The following is a 23,565-nucleotide window of genomic DNA, read 5'->3' as shown; positions in this document are numbered from 1 at the left end:
ATAATGGTAATTATATTTGTTACAAATTAATAAATATTTATTTTATAAGTATTATTATATAATAGCTAATCATTATACTAATTATTTGATTCATTTAAAATATTTGCTCATTACGATTAATAATAAATAATTACTGACTAAGTGCATAACAATAAAGTATTAAGGAATAATTATAATTAATAATTATAAAGTATAAATAATTTACTAACTACATCTATAGGTAGTAAATGAAAGTTGCATTAATTTCATTACACTAATTACAATTCATGGGATTATTTCGTAGCTATCTGCAGGCTTATCACTTTGGGGGTTCCGGCGGAGCACCGACAACCCCGAAGGGCGAACGCGGCGGCTGCCCGCTGTAACTAGGGATGTGTGTCGACCTCATGGGTGCAGTAGTCTGCCCTCGGCCTCCATCCCTTTTCCTTGTTCATCAATGGTGTACCTTGTGCGCCTTCCGTAGTCGGTTCTGGAAGTATTAAGGCAGTAAGGGGGAGCATGCAGTATGAACGTGACGGGCAAGGAACCTACCCCTTAAGGGCACTGCTGGAATTACTTTCTAAGAGGAGGGGCACATTTCCGGAACCGAACTGGGCAAGTGTCTAATGGATAAAGCCAGGCTGATACCCTGTGGGAAAACTCTGAAAAGGAACACTGGCACAGGGGAAAGGAAGACAAAAAGATCTTCCAGGAAACTAGTCTGTAGCGAACTATGGTAACTACCAACCCGAGCAGAACTTTTGCGGGAAAAACCAAGACAACTAAAAAAGGTTGGGGATGGAGGGGGGGGGGGGGAAGAACACAACGAAGTTCAGAGAGAACGGATCATTATAGGGAAGCTGAAGACGAGTACAGAAATCTAAAGGACGAGACTCAAGGACAGGTTTACGAAGAACGAAAGATTGGGGGAAGATGAACACCAGAGCTAACAAGAAAAGTGCGAACAAAATTCAGAAGCGACCTGCAACGGGTCCGCCACAACAGTACCACCGAGGTGAAGGACCGGTGAAACATTAGGAACGAACTTGCCCGCTAGCTTCCGGATACGCTTCCAGATCTGGGGCACAGGAGTTTCCGATGTATTTGTTGAGACACAACATACCCAACATTTACGTTTAGCCGTACGGATGGCCCTACGGGCCACCGCACTCTTTCCGAAACAAAAGATTCGCCCGTCTGCCGACGGCGGTGCCTCTTCCAGGCAGCACGCTTACAGCGGACAGCCCGAGCACAATCCGCATTCCACCAGGGGACGCACTTCCGCGGACCAACACAGGAAGAGCGAGGAATAGAGCGGAGAGCAGCGTTGAACACATGAAAAACGAGGAGAGCACGAGGGAGAGGTCAGAGAGAGCAGCACTGAGGGTAAATGCGTTCAAGTCCACCTTAGCAAACTGCCACCTAGGGAAGGAAAGAGAAGGGACAAAAGAGAAATAGGAACCAAGGATGGGGAAATGATCACTGCCATGGAGGTCATCAAGAATCTGCCACGTGAAATCTAAGTAAACAGAAGAAAACCACAATCAAGACAGGAAAGGGTAAGAGTCCCAGAGTCCAAGTCCAAGGCCTCACCAAAATTCAGGAGACAGGGAAGAACAGAGGATAAAGGGCTCAACAAGGCGACCTCGGGTATTCGTCAGAAGATCACCCAAAACACAATCACGACAATTTAAATCACCAAGCTGGAGCACAGGCTCCGGCAAGGAGCCCAGGTGGTGTTTCAAATCAGGAACAGAAAGCGACACACTGGGGGGAGATAAATGGAACAAAATGTACCATTTCCCAAAAACAGATACGAGCTGCACAACAATGGAGACGGGAAAGAACAAATAACCGGACAAAGGGAACATCAGCGCGAATCAAGACAGCACATGAATTACCAGCCTGCAACCGGTCCCCACAACAGTACCACGGGAGGAGGAGGAACGAATAGCCACGAAAACGACCAGGACGAGCACCAAGCATCAGCTCCTGGAGACAGACACAAAGGGGCCAAAACCGCGACATTGGAACTTGGAGTTCGAGGAAATTGCCGTAAAAACTCACAACGTTCAAGAATATACTTCGACGAAACGAGAAAAGACAGAACAAGGAAGAAACAAAGGCGAAAGAGCAACACAGCACGTTAAAGAATATCAGGCTCGGGATCAGGGGCTATGGGTAAACTGAGGAAAGACCCGCTTTCTATGGCGGGAAACGCTGGCGGGTGGCACCGGCTCCGACACTGCTGCTGAAAATTCGTGTTAATTTCGTCTCCACTCAACGTTGCATGGCCTAACTGCTGCCCAGCACGAGTTAAGTGCATGGAGACTTAATATGCCATAACTCACAGTGAACCTCAACAGTAATCAACCAAAATTAACCAATTTTCGCCTGCCTTTCTACGACCCTTCTGCCAAGTGTTCCCTATACGCCCATCCCTACTATAATTCACCAAGTATCTACCTTTAGAAACACTACCAAGAATCTATTCGCCGAAAACATGCCCAAACATAACAAGCAAGGTAGGAGTGCCTCTCGCTCTGGATCCATTACTCCTAGAGATCTGAATGAAACACTGGCAACGCTGCAACCCTCACCGATGTTGGTAAACACAGCATCCGCTCCCCCTCCTCACTCCCCCCCTTCAACTCACCTCGAATCTCTAGCTGTAGAATTCACTCAATCTATGGCTCCCTGTCTAAACTTCAAACCTCTCAGAAGTAATCCATGGCTTCAGAAACTGCACAACCTTGTGAAAATGCAATCTGAAGCTATCTCGGCCCTCCAAGCCACAGTCACCCGACAACAACATACCATAGACCGCCTCCTTGAATCGTTGACGAACAACAACCAAGAAATTCTCAACTTACAATCTGTTGCAAATGGTGCAATGGATCAAATACATAAGATTCAGGCCGAAGAAACCCTCTCAGCTCAAAGTGACCTCCTTCAAAAGCTGGAAAAACAGATCAATCTCCTTCAGATTCACCAGGCGGCTTCCGAAGATGACCAAGAGCAACAACAACTTCATGACTCCCTGATAATTAGCTCTACTGATCTACCTGATGAACAACAAGGTGAGAATTGCTGTAACATAGCCCACACCCTAATTAATTCAAAGATCAGTGTCAATGTTCAAATCAAATCGGCCATTAGGATAGATAAAAACAATCCCCGTAACAGTAGGAGAATGCTCATCAAACTTGCAAATCCCTCTGCGAAGTTTGACCTCATACAATCAGCTGCTAAGCAAAAAGCCAACCTCTATAAATGAGTGTCTTACAAAGCAGCGTGGATCCCTCCTCTTCAGGCTGCGTCAAATTAGCAAACATAACCCTGGTCTTATCAAGCAGTGCTACACTAGGAATGGTACGATTTTTGCGAAGAAGGAAAGTACAGGAAAAAGATATGAAATAAAATGTGACCAACAACTCCTGGCCTTCTTAAGTGATTGTGGCATATCTGAAAACCTGAACCCGACCAATGCCAGTACTTAAAATAACTTTCAGTGCCTGAGCCTAACCTAACTTAATCTAACTTTGTCTAAGGTGCTGTCCCTGCCTTACCATTTACCTAATGTTCTCTCATTCATATAATTTCCTAAATAATCCATCAAGTCTCCATGCACTTATGCAAGCATCTACCTCAGTTTCATTGTAAAATTTTACTCTTAAATCTAATCTTACCCTATTCCATTTATATTTTAAATTTGTATTGATCTGTCATTTATTGAAATCAATTATTGATCTCATTTTGTTCTTTTAATTAAGTTCATACTAATCATAGGTTAAAACTAAGCTAAATAAAATTTATTATCTTTAAGATTTTTACTTTACAATTATCATTTGTCAAATTTTTTTTATATATTCATCTTGACAGTCTACTGATTTTTTGTTCTCTCCACCAAACTTGTGTATCCTCCATGGCTATCTAGTGACCTTAATTCTACCTCTAATTGTTTCAATTTTGTTTACTTTCATTTATTGTTGTGTTTTGCCATAATTATTCTAATTTTAGCAGACTCAATACTTTGTAAGCTCTTATTGTATTGTTATATTATATTGTTGTGTTTTGCCATAATTACTTTATTTTACAGCAGATTTAGTTTTCATCTGTTCCTGTAATTGCTTATCTTATTGTATCGTGACATTCTTATCTATATGCTTACTGATATTGATCCTGATCGAAATCTGTCCCATATCCACACTAATCAGCACATTGATCATCATCATTGCAGGTATTACACAGCAAATCTTGCAAAAAACAAACTCCTAAATAGCACCTGCTTATCAGTTTACAATCAAAATGTTAGATCACTTGGTAAACATTATGATATAAATGCACTACTTACAGCACTAAATTATCGTTCATCATTTTAACAGAAACTTGGCTAAGTAATGACTATACCCAACTCTACAATTTAGCTGGTTACAAAGCCATTCATAACTGCATGCCTAACAAAAAAGGTGGCGGTACAGCAATATATTACAAAGATACCTTCATTTGCAATAGTGTCATTTGCAATAGTGTCATTAGTGATAGAGACGACTATTGTGAATATACCTTTGCCAAGTTCTCCAGTAAATCCCTTAAATCCTCCCTGATAATCGGTGCCATCTATAGATTTCCTAATACCAACAGCTTTATTCTCTGACAATGTAAGGAATCTTATAAATAACAATCTCGACAAAAATCACATTATTCTGGGAGGTGATTTCAATATTGACCTGGGTCTTCAAAACAACCCTCAAGTTGACTATTTCCGTAACAGCATGTACTCCTGTATGCTAATCCCCACAATCACCAAGCCCACCCGAGTCACTCAAACATCTGCCACTACCCTGGATCACCTATGGACTAATATAACAGCTCCCCTTACATCTGGGGTAATTTATGACAGAACAACTGACCACTATCCTACTTTCCTCATAGCAAACATTGACACATCACCACCAGAAACCAAAAAACTTTCATTCAGGCTGCATAGTGAATCAGCTTTTGGCAATCTCTCTAATGCACTTCACAATATTAACTGGGAATCTGAATTTAATACTTCACAGGATATAAACTCATCAACTAACCTCTTTCTCTCCAAAACTAAGCCTCTACAACACTCACTGTCCCCTCCTTACCAAACAAGTAACTGATAAAAGAAAAAATAACCCGTGGCTCACAAGTGGCATAATTAAATCAATCAAAAAACATGAATACGAAAAGAAATTTAAGAGTGGCCTAATTTCAATGGAAGTAGTTAAAAGGTACTCATCAGTGCTTACCAGTATCATAAGAAAAGCAAAACTTTCATATTATGAGACTAGATTCAAAGAAGCAAAAGGCAACTTGAAAAGCACATGGAATACCATCTCTAACATCCTGGGAACTAAACAACACTCCCACAACCAGATAACACTAAGGATGGCCTTACACTGTCATCTGACTTAGAAATGGCGAATGAATTTAATAGCTTTTTCATCGATTGGTGCTAACCTTGCAAGTAAAATCCCACAGACTCAGACACATCAACACATCTCTCAGGCAGCTATCCAAACTACTCTTCTCTCACCAGTCAGCCAGTCAGATGTTGTGTCCATCATACACTCACTAAAAACCAAAGCTGGGAACATCAGTGAAATCCCATCCATTGTATACAAGAGCGCCTCCCATGCCCTTGCACCACCTATAGCTCTGCTGTTCAACAAATCCCTTGAGTGTCATACCTTCCCTGATATCCTTAAAAACGCAAGAGTAACGCCAGTTCATAAAGGAGGTAATCCGTCAGACATAACTACAGACCAATATCGAACCTACCCATACTATCAAAAATATTTGAAAAAATTATCAACAAACAGCTCTACTCCTATCTCGTAAAATTCGACATTCTTAGCCCCTGTCAGTTTGGCTTCCGCTCTCAAAAGAGTACCAACGATGCAATTATTAGTCTCCTTGATACAATTTACTCTGCCCTTGACAAAAATGAGTTTCCAATTGGACTCTTCATTGACCTGAAAAAGGCCTTTGATACTGTTAATCACGATTACCTCTTATGTAAACTCCATCATTATGGAATCCGAGACCATGCACTGGACTATATCCAATCCTATCTTAGTGATAGACACCAATGTGTAGCCATCAATAATATAATCTCTCCCATTCTACCAATAACCGTTGGAGTGCCTCAGGGCAGCATCTTGGAACCCCTACTATTTCTTATATACATTAATGATCTGCCTAATGTCTCTGAAACCTATTTTGTTTGCTGATGATACTACCCTCATTTACTCCAACCCCAACCCACATACACTAAATGATGTTAATAATGAACTAAAAAAAGTCCACTTATGGATGTCAACCAACAAACTAACACTTAACAGAAAAGACCTACTACATCCCATTTGGAAGCAAATCTACAAATGCAATTCAGCTTCAGATTGACAATGTAAACATTAGCAATAAAAATGATGGAAAGTCTTGGCATATTCCTAGACAAGAGACTCAACTTCAGTACCCACATACAACACATAACTAAGAGCCTCTAAAACAGTTGGTATACTCTCCAAAATCAGATATGTTCCTAACTCTGCTCTATATTATGCACTAATCTATCCCCATCTCAACTATGGTAACTGTGCATGGGGTTCAACCACTGCAAACCACCTCAAGTCCATCATCACCCAGCAAAAATCTGCTCTCAGAATAATATCAAATTCTGCTTTCGGACAACACACAGCCCCCTTGTTTAACTCCCTAAACATGCTAAACAATCTCACTCCACAAATTCTCTTGTCAACTACATTTACAAAACCCTGTTCTTAAATGCAAATCCTTGTCTGAAACTCTTCCTGGACAGATGTAATAGGACCCATTATCACCACACCAGAAATAATATCTCTTCGATATCCCCAGAGTTAAACTTAATTTTTGTAAACACTATGCAAATAAAGGGACCCAGTTTATGGAACTCGCTCCCTACTGAATTGAAAAGCTGTCCAACTTTTACATCATTCAAAAGCAATACTAAAAAGTACCTAATTCCATCTTCATAGTTTCTCTTTTTGCCTTAAAATTGCACTATCTATTGCTACCCAATCTCCCAACCTTTTGTTCCCAATTTGAACATCTTTACCATTGAGATCATTGCTGTTTTCTTATATGTGCTGCCATTCTATTGTATGGTGTTTATAAATCTTTTTTATCTTTTGCTACCCAGTCTCCCAATCTTTATGTACCCATTCTGAACATCCTTACCATTGTGATCATTGCTGTCTTATATGTGCTGTCAATCTGCTGTATGGTGTCTATTAATCTTGTTGAAATTACTAATCAAGCTGTCAATGTAATCAGAGCTTTAATATAACTGTTTTAATATACTTATCTCATCTCATTTTTCTCTTGTAATGTATCTCATTTATCAATTCTGATTGAAATTACCTACTTAAAATTATCTGCTAGATTAAGTATCTGCCCGAAACGCTGCGCGTACTAGTGGCTTTACAAGAATGTAATTACTGTACTATCCAATGTATTCTCACAAACCCAATGTACCTTGTATATATATAAATAAATAAATAAATAAAATAAATAAGACTGAGGGAAGGAAGCTGGAGAACAGACCAGAGGTGGGCGGCCGGGGTCCGGAGGAGGAAGAGAGGGGAGGGGTAGATAGAGGGGAGCGCACCTCAGCAAGAACAGCAACCGAGAGGGAAGCGAGGGCCAAAGAAACCTCAATATCAGGAACAGGGGGGGGGGGCGCAACCACTGAAATGGGATGGGAAGGAGCAATACAGCCAAAAGTAGGGGCCCAGGAAGAAAGCGAAGCCTTCTTAGCCGCCGGGGAGGACGGAGCCAGGCTTACGCTTCTGACTAAAGAGACAGGTGTCCCAGCAACTAGGTACTGGGAAACGGATTCCAGCGTCTCAACAGAAGCTGAACGAGAGCACACACGACGGCCGTTAGGAGAGCGATGGACATCAGCCCGCACCAACAGGCGGCGGGGAGACTCAATACACGGAGGAGAAGGACGAGAAGGAGGATCGGAGGGAGACGAGGAAAAAGACACAGGAGACATGACAGTAAAAAAAAAAAAAAAAACAAGGGGAACCCCAGACAGAACCAGGAGGGGCACCCTTTGGGACAGATCCAAAAGGAACAGAGGAGGGGGCAGTGGGCGTATCAGGGTCCAAGCCCTGGAAACGGTTGAGAGAGTGACGAAGGTGGGAAGGACGAGGAGAGGAAGAGCGCAATATTGCTTATAGATTTTTCTATATAATGAGAAAAACAATTTCAAAGTCAACACTTTTACACAACTTTATGATTCACATGTTAAGGCTCTTCACTTATATGAAAGCCGTCCCTATGAGCGCCCCCATATGCCTGTAGTTGTCAAACTGCCACTTATTTCAGCACCTCAATGTCAACCTCGTACCATCACCCTCCAACTCCGTTATTCCACAACACCCACACACTTAACTATTGCATGCCGCAAATCTACTCCCTTCATCCATTGTTTTACATTTTTCAAACTAAAAAAAAAATTCAAGCAAATCCCGTCCACCACGCCCTATTGTCATCACGTAAATTTACTTACCTGGACCTCGAGTGGGTGCCGCTTCAATATTCACCACTGCGTTAAGCCCGGTACACTTGCCTTACTGCCAACGTTATTAACTACTTGCTTTAACACTTTGTAAGGTACGGTCAAACACTTAATCGAACGACGTTATGAGTCTTTCGCGGTATTTTATATGCATACTCATCCGCTCTATTCAATTGCTATTGGGAAACGAACAATTGAATAATGTTATTACTTCCTACTTTGTGTTATTGCAGCCACTTATCCCTGCAACACTTACTAATTTACATGTTAACTAAATTAACCTCATCGTTGATAATTTGGAAATGATTATATCCAAAACTACCACCAACACTAACGATTTTATTTCAACTTCATTAATAAATCTTTCACAACGTGAACAGTAATTTTTGCAAAACTAGCTTCCTGTCACATTCAAATTCCACAATTTACTACTCTGGCGCCTCACTGCGACATTCAAACAGCCACAAAAGAAACAACCACCTTTATACTGTAGTAAAGTGGCAAAACCTACAACCTATCCCCACGAAAATTCTACAAGAATACTCAGACACTTACTGCCAAGTTTTCACGAATAATGAAGTTGAAGCGTCTCACTGTTTAACTTCCACACAGCCCAGGGGTCCTGCCAATCGGTCCGGTATTACCTGCAACAAGCCAACAGTTAACCTGATGCTACAATATAAATTATTCAATCATGCCTATACCAGACCTTTAATTGCAACCTGCACCTACTGAAAGGTGATTTGATGTAGCTGCTCATTTCAAATGCATATTTTAAAGCCACATATACAACCTGGAGAGTAAACAGCTTTTGCAGCTGTTACTTGTGGGTTTACACCCTCTGACACGCCTAATACTATTAATAAATATGTAGTGAGACTGAAGTTAAGTGGTCGTCCAGTTTGAAATTTAAAAGACTAAAGAACCCCTGAACACGATTTAACGGCTTTGTGCGGTATCCTAATAAAATATTAACATGCCTCTTTAACTAGGTATTAATAACTGCTTTAAACTCATATCTGCTAACTCAAGTAGCACATCTAGCCAAACCTTGACATCTGCAACCACCACCTGCTCGGCATCGTCTAAGACTTGATTCATAGGTCCACCACTAGTCCCATCACAACGGTAGTCTCCACATTCCTACATCACCAGTAGGCTCCTTTCAAGCTATGCCTCTTCTTCCAACCATTACCTCATTCACTTAATAACCCTGAAAATAATAACAGCACAAATACATATTTATACATTTTTTTAGTACTGATTAGGGATCAGGACTAAAATTAACTGCCTATATATATATATATATATATATATATATATATATATATATATATATATATATATATATATATATATATATATATATATATCCCCAAAGAGGGTATATACGGCAGCTGTAACATAGATATTTGAAATTTTGACCCTATGTATTGGCGTTTTGAGGGTGTACAAAATGAGTAAGCTAGGGGGTCTGTCAGCCCTAGCGACCCCAAAGGGTAACGGGGTACCAGCTCAGAGTAACATCACGCCCTAACACTAACTTGTACACCACAACTATGCCAATACTGGGGTCACAATAACGTTCCGTCGAGCCTCACCCACCAAGTCGACTCAACAGCCAATCACGTTTCGATTTCTCACTTGACGTCACATTCTCGCAAGCTCTACTCTCATTGGTCGGCTCCACCTAATTGGATACTCTAGTAATTCATGACAATTATTTATGCAAACTTAAATATATACACCAAAATGTATACCCAATTTATGAGAAACATACATATACCAAATGTATGAGAAACAATGTTTGACTTTACACTCACAAATGATGACTTTCGATTAATTAGTACTAAATAAATATTATTACATTGATTCAATAATATTCATACTTATTCAAGCTCTAAGTACAGTACAGTACCGTACGCTACGATACATTACAGTACTGTACAGTACAGTTCCCTACCGTACAAGACAGTACAGTACTATACATTACATTACACTACAGTACTGTATGATACAGAACACCGAAGGGCACAGTACAATACAGAACAGTACAGTACTGTATAGTACACTACACTAAAGTGGAGTACAGTACACTACAAGGTACATTACCGTACACTACACTACAATGTACAGTACAGTACCCTACACAACCGTACAGGGCACTCAAGTACAGTACTGAATACTACACACAAGTTCAGTACCGTACAGTACACTACAATATGCTACACAATAAAATAGTATAATGAAGTGCAGTACAGTATAATACAGTACGGTACAGTGCAGTACACCAAAATGCACTACAGACCAGTACGGTACACTATAGGACACTACCGTACACTCACACTTCGTTACTTCCCTTTCAAATCTACCTACGGCATCACCATTAAAAAAATTCCTACTTAAATAACAGTTTCTTGAACCTAACAACGCGTAATAATCACAAATTAAACGTGAGATGGGGAGGGACGAGATTCCTGCAATGGCTGTTTGGCAACTGACGCTAGTATTTATTTATTTATATACAAGGAGGTTACAATCGTGTAAAGTCACTAGTACGCGCTACTATCACTAACGACCATTGTTATTGCATTATTACCTTTCAACCGGTTCAGTTTCCTCTCTAAACAACACCAATGTATATTTATATACGCGATTTAAGCCTTACATGCACATTGCCACTAGTAATAACGATTATTTAACATGCAATCAAGTAGTGTTTTACACATGCAAAGTGATCAGTCATTTTCAATAATATAGATCTTGTGCGTTACACTTTCATCATTTGAACTCTTGTGAGTCCTTTTTTAGAGAATGACGCTATATTATGCTATAGTTAAGCTAAGCAAGCTACGCTACACTGGACTAGGCTAGGGTATGCTAGGTAAGGTTAGATACAGTACCGTAAAGTACAGGGTACAATACATTGAAGTACACAACATTATAGTACACTACCCTACAATACATTACAGTACCGTTCACTAGAGTAAAGTACAATACAGTATAGGACAGTGCACCAAAGGCTACAGTACAGGATACAATACAGTACATTTCAGTACAGGGTGCAGTACATTACAGAACACTATAGTATAGTACAGCATAGTGCAGACCAGTACACTACAATACATTACAGGAAAGTCAAATACAATACAGAGTATAATACAAAGTATTGTACTGATTTGTACATACAAGTACAGTGAAAGATTTTCTACATGGAAATTCCCCTAAAAATCCTATTACAAATTCCCCTAGAAATCCAACTAAACATTCCCAAAGAATTCCGACTATAAATTCCTCTAGAAATCCTACTACAAATTACCCTACAAATCCTACAACAAATTCCCAAAGAAATCCTTACTAGAAATTCCCATGCAAATCCTAATAGAAACTCCTACAAATCCTACTACGATTCCCCTAAAATCATACTCAAAAACACTTAAATTTTACTACTAATCCTACTGAGAATCCAATGCAAATCCTACTAAAAATCCCCTAAAATTCCTACTAGAAATACTATTAGGAATCATTATAAAAATCACCTATAAATCCTACTACAAATCTCAATCATTTGAGCAATCCTACAAAAAATCATACTAGAAAAACTATTTTGATTCCTACTACAATTCAACTATCTATCCTACAAGGAATCTAACTAAAATCCCCTAAAAATTATACTAGAAATTACCTTAAAATACTATTACAAATCCTACTATAAATCCTAATTTTTTCTTCATTATTTATTAATATTCTTCAATCTATAGAAATGAAAATGTTCGTTTGTGCATAACCTATAATCAACTTAAGTTCTTTACCAATTGGCTTGAAATTTTGACACATCCTTGCCTTTGAGTAGCCGCGTCTTTTTTATATACCTACTATATAGATGCCACACCTGTGACAGGTAAAACTATGATTTTCTTCAAAACTCCACCATCTTTTGCATGTCAAAGCTACACACATACTCTACTAAATGTTACAATTCCATTTCAATGTTTCTGATTTGCAATAATTGGATTTTACATACATTCGGATCTATTTGCATTTCAATTTCATTATTTTCTGTGAATTGCATTGGAATTGAGCCGTGTTGTTTACCATACCAATCATTTCATGATTATAATTCATCTTTTCATTCCTTTTTTTCACTGCAATTCTTATATTTCACTTATGGGAACATCAGATTGCGTTATGTTCCAAATTTTCTGATGGGAACATCACACCATTTGGGAACGCATCGGACGAGGGAGTGGGGAATGGTTGGGAGGCCCAGGAGACGGTGAGGGGGAAATGGTGGGAACAAGGAAGGTTGCTCTGGCTCAGCAACGCGTTGCCAGCTACTGTTAGTATTGAATAATATTGTTCAATATTTATATTCTTCAATATTATTATTCAATAATATAATCGATATATTAATCAATATTTATGAAATTAATATTGAATGTTATTTACTCTATTAGTCAATAATATCCATTATTCAATATTTTCTATTATGCAATAATATTAACTATTAGTCAATATTAGACATTTTTGAGTTACGATTATTCAATGTCATTTAATATTCTATAATACTAAATTTTGATAGGGGATTTGTACGTTAGCTGTACCTAACTTCTGCCACTTTGCTTCAGTTCTGTTCTCTTCAGATAGCAAAATATGCAACAACTTGCGAGACGCTTGCTCACATCTCAAGTCCACCCACCGACCCATGCCAGAGTAGGTCCAGGAACAGTCACGAGGTAGTGTCCAGCCAGGACCCTCTTCCCAATGTCAGACCAGGACATGTTACCTCGCCCCACGACTATATGCAACTGAGTTTTCAGTTGCATATAGTCCTGGGGACCATTCAGGCTTGTTACCATTTGTGTGCTCCTAAAGAATGAGGGGCTTACATAAAATCCTATGCCCAAGCTTACCATCTGAGTGCCGGCAGGGGGAAGTGCTTCAAATAGCTTCGGCTATCACTTCCTTCTGTCCGGTCATGATGGTCCGAGTTTTCATTTATTTATATTATATAACACGTAGGTATAGAGCTAGGATAATTATTTATTTAGAATAATTACCCGAACTATACATATAATAAATATCCAACGTATTCTAAAATTATTCTAGATTACCTATATATTATATAATCTGGATATGCATCTCAAATATATATAATGATCTAGGTATAATCGAATATGTTATTGTAATATTTTTTTTTATGTATTGTACAAAATATGTACTGAACCATATGCCACGAGATTTCACTACAAATGAATGCCTACAGTCCATGTACATATACAAAACATAAAACTATGTATTACAATCTTGGTCGTAACTCCAAGTAACAAACCACACACTTATTACTGTGCACACAACTGTTGAACATTACTAAAGGTTATAAACACTACTATGTTTGCGTATATTATTTAATGTGTTCTATTAGTCTGCTGTTTCAGACTTATCAAAACTACATTCAAAATTCCCAACTTGTACATTACAATTCAACTAATACAATAATGAAAATGTGATGCTGACAGTACACTTGTAATAATGGCACATATCACTATCTCCTAACTGATAAATATTAAAGGAATACCTTTGACATACAATTCCACAGTGAGGTCATAGGTCCCTTTACAAATCTATGCATAAGTATCCAATGGTAAAACAATATATAAAATTGAAGGCAAACATATCCATGGACACCAGTTAATCAACAGACATGGCATCATCCTTATCTTGATCCTTGGTTTTATCAGAAACCACCTCTTCCTTCTTACTGCCTTCCTCTTTACCTTCTTTCCCAAGGCCTGAAAGTAATAAAATTATGAATGACGATTCATTCAATAGTACCATGACTTAGGGAAAGTAAAAATACAATATATCATGTATGCTCTACTGTCCTAGTTGTATTTACAGGCGATGAACTACACTAAATAGACAACTAAACACTATCAAAATCCTATTGGTTTGTAAATCTACTTTTAAAGCTAGGGATACTGCTCCAAACACTTGGTCATTAATTAAACATTCAAAAAATCTGTTCCGTTTATTATCAAAAATATTTTACTGTCAGTATGTATCCATATTGGCAATTCACAACTATGAGGCAAAGTATCAAATGTCTAGTTATGTGATCAGACGACAAAATCTTATTACTGTATTCTATTTTATAGTGTGGGCGATACGCCACCATTTAGTTTGTCGCTACTAACCAAACACCTGGAAATATCCTAGCAGTATGTGGTCAGGTCACAATGACATCAGGTAAGGTACAAACTACATTTGGATGTGCATCTATATAGATTAAGTAATTATCAAAAGGAGGCACCAAACCAGGAAGGCTATGTAGCACCAACTGGGCGGAATAATCAGACGCCGTTAAATATAAGGATGCCAATATGAGAACAGAAACGCACAAAGCGAACGATACCAAATTTATCAAATTCACAAACAAATCGATCGAGGGACAAGCGACTGCAAGGGATAGTCGGAAAGCAGAGCATAGAGAATGCCATAAAGTTCTGCCTTGAAGATGCCAAGTCTCCAGAGGCAGGCGACATATATGGTCAGGAAATAACAGTTATGTGATGGCCTACACTGTCTGCAATCGCAGACCCATCAGTGAAGATGGAAATGAATGGGAGTCTGAAGAAAAGTGTTCAAGGAAAACTCATTTCTGAACTGTAGAAGGGGTAAAAGCTTTAGTAATGTGGCTCAGGGATTTAAAAAAATTAGCAAGGGAGACCCTCCACAGAAGGCCAAAGATGGAATACTAGGAGAAATATTGGTAATACTAACCGAAAGAATTTTGCAGCCGACAAAACTGACCAGAAAGACGGAGATGGGTGAAGGGGAATATGAGGTACAGGAGGAGTAAAAGTCAAAGCACGACATAGGCAACAGTGAGGGGTATTATAAGGTCATCATAAACAGACTACAAGGTCACGCCCTCTTCCATTACTCGCCACCGTCGCGTTGCTCGTCGTCTCCACCCAATGCGGATTTCTCCACAAAGATACTTCATCGTTCTGTTCCGCCCAGCCACAACCTCTCCACACGCTACCATCCTCAAAATCAATAATATCAATCAACTTATCATCGACAACATTTCCTATTCGGCCCTACAACCATCTACGAACACTCCAATGACATTTACTTAAATTAGAAATTTCCGCAATGAAGAACATTTCAGTATATTTCAACATCTAGCAAAACAATTTGGTTATTAATTTCGTTTAGGTTGACAAACTTAACACCCTTTATATCATAACTATAATACATAGCGAAACATTTTCAACCTCTGACGAGTCCTACTTTTATATACAATTCATTCAAACCGCAACCATGACAAACCACACCCACCTAAAAACTATCCGTTTCTTATACATACAATTGCAGTGCTAAACGCAATTTTTTCCCCTCCTCGGGGTTTAGTCATCCCGCAAATTTAACCCCCTCAGCCTCATTTCCTGTTACACTTCTGCCTAGCCAACATTAACTGCTAAACAACTACTTACTAATACCTATATCACCACACATTCCCGCTTACTTCTCCAGGCACATCTCTTCCTAGTACACAATTCTCAATTAACACTACAAAATCAACTAAACACCAATATACTTACTGCTACACACGACAGCCAACACCCCCTTGGACCAATACCTGAACCTCTACCTGAAGTTAACAACGCACTTACATTTCAAGGACGAACAATCAGGACATGTTCCTTTCACTTCTGCCTATATTACTTACAACACGCGCTACCCTGATTACAGTTTTCAATTTACACCAATATTAATACACACCGCCTACACCCACCACCACGTAATGTCGCCACCCACCTACACATTTAACAGCCTCGTCTCCAGTGCAAATTAATCCACCGCAACATTTACATTCCCTCCATGTAACAACAAATCATTCTTAAACCTTCATATTATGACTTCCTCCTATCAAGGAGGTCACGCTTATTTCATAGCAGTAACATTATAAACTATTCCTTACTCCTATTAAATATTCTAATGGTTATTGTTACTAGCAGCTGTACGTCAAACAACCTACAGCTAAATATGTCTACGTCACTAAGACTACACCAAGCAACGGATTTTCAAACGTTCCCCCTCATGTCTATTTAAAGTGGTTTGGTTACCAGAGTACATAAACTCCCCATTCAACGCTTGGTGAGGGGGGGGGGGGTTTACTACACCACTACCAACAACTTTTAAAGACACGACGCGCGAACCGTCAGCCAAAACCCTATCGACAGTTATTCAGTAGTCCTAACTTTTCCGGAAGCAACACCATCCTGCAGCAAAACTGTTTATAAAAGTCGAAAAATGAACACTTTTACACCACTGACTCACAGGTTAAGGCGCTTCACTTTTCAATGAAAACACTGTAGGAGCGCCCCGCTATGCCTGTAGTACTCGTCAAACTCGAACTTAACACCTCAATGTCCACCTCATACCATCCCCTCCAACTTCGTGATTCAACCAAAACACACTTACCTATTGCATCACCCCCCAATCTACTGCCTTCAGACCTTTTTTATACATTTTTCCACCTAATCTAATTGCAAGTAAATCCCGTCCACCACGCCCTATCGTCATCACATACATTTACTTTGCTACACCTAGAGTGGGTCACACGACGGCGTTAGGCCCGGAACACTTGCCTTAGTGGCCATGTTATTAACTAAACCCTACCTTAGCATGTAAAACTTGCTTTAACACCTTAATATGCTTACTCATCCGGTCTATACAGTTTCCCATTAACAACAAACTAACATGTTATCACTTCCTACTTTGTGTTATTGCACCAACTTCTCCATGGGACACTAATTACTTAACATGTCAATATTTAGTCATCGTTGACAAACTTACCAAATTATTATATCTTCAACACTTGCACTAACTTATATTTCCACTTTTATAAATAGTTAACGGAGTTAACACTAATTCTTGCAAAACTAACTTCCTGTCACATTCAACTTCCACAACATTTAAGTGATAACTACTCTCGGTTTCAATGTAACGTTGAGGCGGCAACACAATATTAACACGCTCACCTTTACACTGTAGCAAAGTGGCCAAACCTCCAACCTATCCACGATTATTCTACAATCGTAGTCACACACTGCAAAGTCTTCACGAATAGGGCAGTTGAAGCGTCTCCGTGTTCTTCCAGACAACCCAGGGGTCCTGCATATCTGTCCGCTATTACCTGCAACAACGCAACCTCGTGTTATCAATATAAATTATTCAATCATGCCTATACCATACCTTTAATTGCAACATTCACTAAACTAATTTTATGCTCCCAATTTCTAATGCAAATTAAAAGCATAGATCCCACATAGATAGTCAACGAGTTTTGCAGGTGTTGTCGCCTTGACACCCTCTGAGCATCTAATACTATTAACCACTTCAGTCTCGCTTTACTACGCTATCCTATTACACAGGCCTCTAAACTTACACTAGATATTCAATAACTACTTGCCTTAAACTCATACCGCCATCATAGATGCTAACTCACGCAGCACATCTTGCCAAACCGGGACATTGCCACCACCTTCTGCTCGCCACCGACTTTATTCATCGGTCCACCACAACCTTATTCTATCCTCCACCTTCCTAAATCACCAGTCGGCTCATTTCACGCGATGCCTCGTCTTCCCACCATTACCTCATTCACTTAATAACGCTGAAAAACAAACATTACAATTCACTACACATTTATAGTACTGATTACAGGTCAACACTAAAATATCTGCCTATAGATATATAATCCCCAAAGAGGGTATATACGGCTGCTGTGAAATATATATTTTTGACCCTATGTATTGGCGTTTTGCGGGTGTACAATATGAGTAAGCTAAGGGGTCTGTCAGCCCTAGCAACCCCAAAGGGTAACGGGGTACCAGCTCAGAGTAACATCACGCCCTAACACTAACTTGTACACCACAACTATGCCAATACTGGGGTCAAAATAAAGTTCCGTCGAGCCTCACCCACCAAGTCGACTCAACAGCCAATCACGTTCCTAATTTTCTATTGACGTCACATTCTCGCAACCTCTACTCTCATTGGTCGGCTCCACCTAATTGGATACTCTAGTAATTCATGACTATTATTTATTGAAACTCAAATATATACACCAAAATGTATACCCAATGTATGAGAAACATACATATACCATATGGACGAGAAACAATGTTTGACTTTACACTCACAAATTATGACTTTTGATTACTTATTATTATTAACTATGTATTATTATAATGATTAAATAATAAGAATACTTATTCAAGCTGTAAGTGCAGTACAACACATTACAGTATAGTGTAGTACAGTACCGTACAGTACAGTACAGAACCCTACAGGCCACTCCAGTACAGTACTGTATACTACACAAAAGTACAGTACCATACAGTACAGTATGGTACAGTACAATATGGTACACAATAAAACAGTATCATGCAGTGCAGTACAGTCTAAATAAATAATAAATAAATAAATACATCTTTATTCAGGTAAGGTACATACATTCAAGAGATTTTACAAAGATTTATGATTTTCTAGATAGAGCTAGTACATACAAGGCCTAAAGCCACTATTACGCAAAGCGTTTCAGCCATGAAAAACATTATTAACTAGAGCTTAATACTAACTGAGTATAACAAATATAACGTGTTCACAACAAATATAAATACAGATAATAAAGGGGGGGAACATGGCTGAAAAAGCAGCACAAATACAATTGGGTCGACAAACAGCGTTGTTTAAAAATAACAAAGACATGGGTTCACTATACAGGGGTAACGTAGGTTACAGGCAATTTATTAGGTAGTGCTTCGTTTTTATCTTAAACTAGTATAGTCCAGTACGTATAATACAGTACGGTACAGTGCAGTGCAGTACAATGCACTACACAGCGGTACAATACACTATAGGACACAACACTACAGTACCGTACACTCACAGTTCGTTACTTGCCTTTCAAATGTAGCAACGGCATCACCATTATAATTTTTTCTATTTAAATAACTCTTTCTTTAATGTAACAATGGGGAGAGAGGACATTGCTGCAATGGCGGTGTATGCCAACTGACGCTAGTATAACTAACGACCATTCTTATTGGATTATTACCTTTCAAACCATTCAATTTCCTCTCTAAACCACACCAATGTATATTTATATACGTTCTTTAAGACATACATCCACACTGCAACTAGTAATAACGATTATTTAACACGTAATCAATTTGTGTTGTACACATTTATGCAAAGTCTTCAGTCATTTGGAATTATAAAGATCTTGTGCGTTACACTTTGATCATTTGAACTCTTGTGAGTCGTTTCTTAGAGAATGACACTATATTATGCTATGTTAAGCTAAGCTAAGCAACCTACGCTAGACTCGACTAGGCTAGGGTAAGCTACGTAAGATTACATACAGTACGGTATTTTAGGGTACAGTACCCTAAAATACTGGTTACAATAAAGTACATTCGAGTACAGAACATTATAGTACACTACCCTACAATACAGTACACTACCCTTCAATTCAGTATAGTAGAATACACTATACGACAATGCAGTAGAGGCTACAGTATAAGGTGTGAAGGATTGAAGAAGTTGTTTATGTAATAATCTAAGATGAGGTCTGATAAAGACCTTTTGTGCCCTCTGTAATGCTTTTGCGCTACCCCTCACAGGATGAGTATGGGGTGCACAATAAACTAGCCGCTTTCGGCGGCAACAATCAATCAAGGCTACAGTACAGCATACAATACAGTACATTTCAGTACAGGGTGCAGTACATTACAACACAGTAAAGTATAGTACTGCAGACCAGTACAGTACAATACATTACAGGAAAGTGAAGTACAATACAAAGTATTGTACTGTATTGTACATAGAAGTACACTGGCAAATTTTCTACTGGAAATTCCGCTAAAAATGCAATTAGAAATTCTACTTGAAATCCGACTAAACATTCCAAAACTAACCCTACTATAAATTCCCCTATAATTCCTACTACAAATTCCACTAGAAATCTTACAAGACATTCCAAGACAAATCCTACTAGAAATTCCCTTGCAATTCCTACACATCCTACTAGGAATCCCCTAAAAATCACTCATAATTCACCTATAAATTTTATTACAAATCCTACTATAAATCCTACAAGCAATCATACTAGAAATCCAACTAAGAATCCAATAAAAATCCGACTAGGAATCCCCTATAAATCCTACTCAAAATCTTACGAAGAATCCCATACAAATCCAACTAGAAATCATCTACAAATCCTACTAGGAATCCTACTACAAATCCTAATAGGAATCCTACTATAAATCCAACTACAATTCCCTAAAAATCCTACTAAAAATCCCATACAATTCCTACCAAAAAATACTATTAGGAATCCTAATATAAATCACCTATAAATTCTACCACAAATATCTATAAATCCTACTACAAATCTCTAGAAATCATACTAGCAATCATACAAACAATCACACTAGAAAAACTATTACGATTCCTACTGGAAATCACCTATAAATCCTACTAAGATTCTCACTAAAAATCCCCTAAAAATTCTACTAGATATTACCTAAAAATACTATTACAAATCCTATTATTTCCTTCACTATTTAATAATATTATTCAATCTATATAAATGGAAATTTTCGTTTGTGCATAACTGATAATCAACTTAATTTCTTTACCGATTGCCTTGAAATTTTGACAAAACCTTGCCTTTGAATAGGCGCGTTTTTTTCATATACCTACTATATAGATGCCACACCTGTGACACGTCAAACTATCCTTTTCTTCCAAACACCACCATCTGTTGCATGTCAAAGCAACACACATGCTATACTAAATATGTTACAATTCCATTTCAATGTTTCTGATTGCAATGATAATTTGATTTTACATACATTCTAATTTATTTGCATTTGGATTTCATTATTTTGTGTGGATTGCATTGGAATTGAGCTGTGTCGTTTACCATACCAATCATTTCTTGAGTATAATTCTTTTTTCCAGATTTTCATTCCATTTTTTAACTGCAATTCTTATATTTCACAGATGGGAACATCAGATCACTTTATGTTCCAAATTTTCTCATGGGGGACATCACACCACTTGGGAACGCATCGTACGAGGGAGTGGGGAATGGTTGGGAGGCCGAGGAGACGGGTGAGGGCCGAATGGTGGGGAGGACTGGGGGACAAGGAAGGTTGCTGTGCCTCAGCAACGCGTTGCCAGGTAATGTTAGTATTGAATAATATTGTTCAATATTGATATTCTTCACTAATATTATTATTATTTACTATTCAATAATATACAATATTATAGATTATTAATATTATTCAATAATATTGATTACTCAATATTATTCACTAATATCAGTTATTCAATATAGATTATTTTTCAATATTTTCAATTATTCATTAATATTCAATATTACTCAATAATACCAAATATTATTCAATAATATCAAATATTATTCAATAATATCAAATATTATTCAATATTATCTAATATTGATTATTATTCAATCATATATATTATTAAATATTATGGATCAATATTGTTGATTAATAATTATTATTAAATATTTTAGAAAATTATGCAATAATATTAAATATTCTTCAATATTCTACATTTCGGGGTTAAGATTATTCTATCTTTTATTCAATATAATTTATTAATCTACAATAATGATTAATTTTGCTAGGGGAAAAGTACGTTAGCTGAACCTAACTTCTGCCACTTGTCTTGGGTTCTCTGTTCTCTTCAGATAGCAAAATACGCAACAATCCACAACCTGAAAAACACTTCATGCTCACATCTCAACTCCCAAGTCCACACAACGGGGTCCAGCCACCGACCCAAAGCGACACATGCCAGACTAGGTCCAGAAACAGTCACGAGGTAGTGTCCCAGCCACGACCCTCTTCCCAATGTCAGCCCAGGACATGTTACCTGGCCCCAGGACTATATGCAATTGAGTTTTCAGTTGCATTTACTCCTGGGGACCATTCAGGCTTGTTCGCATTTGTTCCTCACGTCTGCCCCAAAGAATGAGGCGATTTGATACAATGCTATACCCAAGTGGATTATGGCGTCCTGTACATACAAGTTGCGTTGCTCCTGCCAGTATTAGGGAGCCGGTCGGCCGAGCGGACAGCACGCGGGACTTGTGATCCTGTGGTTCTGGGTTCGATCCCAGGCGCCGGCGAGAAACAATGGGCAGAGCTTCCACACAATGGAATGACCATAATGACCATAATGAGAATGACCATATGCCCCTGTTACCTAGCAGTAAAATAGGTACCTGGGTGTTAGTCAGCTGTCACGGGCTGCTTCCTGGGGGAGGCGGCCTGGTCGAGGACCGGGCCGCGGGGACACTAAAAAAAAAGCCCCGAAATCATCTCAAGATTACCTCAAGATGGGTTCGAGTCACTTCTGGGGTGTGAGTTTTCACATATATATATATACATACACACAGGTATAGAGCTTTGATTATTCATCTAGAATAATTACCTATATCTAGATTATTTATCTTAACTATATACGTACAGTATAATAAATATACGATATGTAGAATATTCTATTAGAGGATAATTATTTTATATATATATATCTAGGATATTTATTCTATACATATATTCTACATTATCTATATATAATATGGATATGTATATCGCATAATCTACATGCATCTAAAATATATATTTTTCTAGATATACATCTAGATTATATATAATTTTTTATTTTTTTTTTCATTTATTTATGTATTGTAATAAATATTTACTGAACCATATGCCACGAGATTTCACTACAAATCAAGCCCTACAGTCCATGTAAATATCCAAAACATAAAACTACGTACTACAATCTTGGTCGTAACTCCAAGTAACAAACCATACACTTATTACTGTGCACACAACTGTTGAACATTACTAAAGGTTAATAACACTACTATG

At 38.3% G+C, this 23,565-nt stretch overlaps 2 long non-coding RNA genes across 4 annotated transcripts; both read right to left on the bottom strand.

Annotated features, from left to right (window-relative positions):
* Positions 1 to 239: 239 nt before the first annotated feature.
* On the bottom strand, positions 240 to 10,158 carry LOC123763427 (uncharacterized). Of its 2 annotated transcripts, XR_011228777.1 has the most exons (4): positions 10,120 to 10,158; positions 9,647 to 9,788; positions 9,131 to 9,219; positions 240 to 469 (listed from the first exon to the last, which is right to left on the bottom strand). It is a non-coding gene; the product is annotated as an uncharacterized lncRNA (long non-coding RNA). The 2 variants fall into 2 exon arrangements; XR_011228776.1 differs by lacking the exon at positions 10,120 to 10,158 and having other exon boundaries at positions 9,647 to 9,902.
* A 3,811-nt stretch (positions 10,159 to 13,969) lies between these two features.
* On the bottom strand, positions 13,970 to 18,553 carry LOC123760126 (uncharacterized). 2 transcript variants are annotated; one of them, XR_011228775.1, is made up of 4 exons: positions 18,514 to 18,553; positions 18,060 to 18,263; positions 17,629 to 17,783; positions 13,970 to 14,367 (listed from the first exon to the last, which is right to left on the bottom strand). It is a non-coding gene; the product is annotated as an uncharacterized lncRNA (long non-coding RNA). The 2 variants fall into 2 exon arrangements; XR_011228774.1 differs by having other exon boundaries at positions 18,060 to 18,543.
* Positions 18,554 to 23,565: the final 5,012 nt, after the last annotated feature.

Source organism: Procambarus clarkii, chromosome 16, assembly GCF_040958095.1.
Source record: "Procambarus clarkii isolate CNS0578487 chromosome 16, FALCON_Pclarkii_2.0, whole genome shotgun sequence".
Lineage (NCBI taxonomy): Eukaryota > Metazoa > Arthropoda > Malacostraca > Decapoda > Cambaridae > Procambarus > Procambarus clarkii.
The sequence above is the reverse complement of the archived record's forward strand: the minus strand, read 5'-3'. Positions and strand labels throughout refer to the sequence as shown.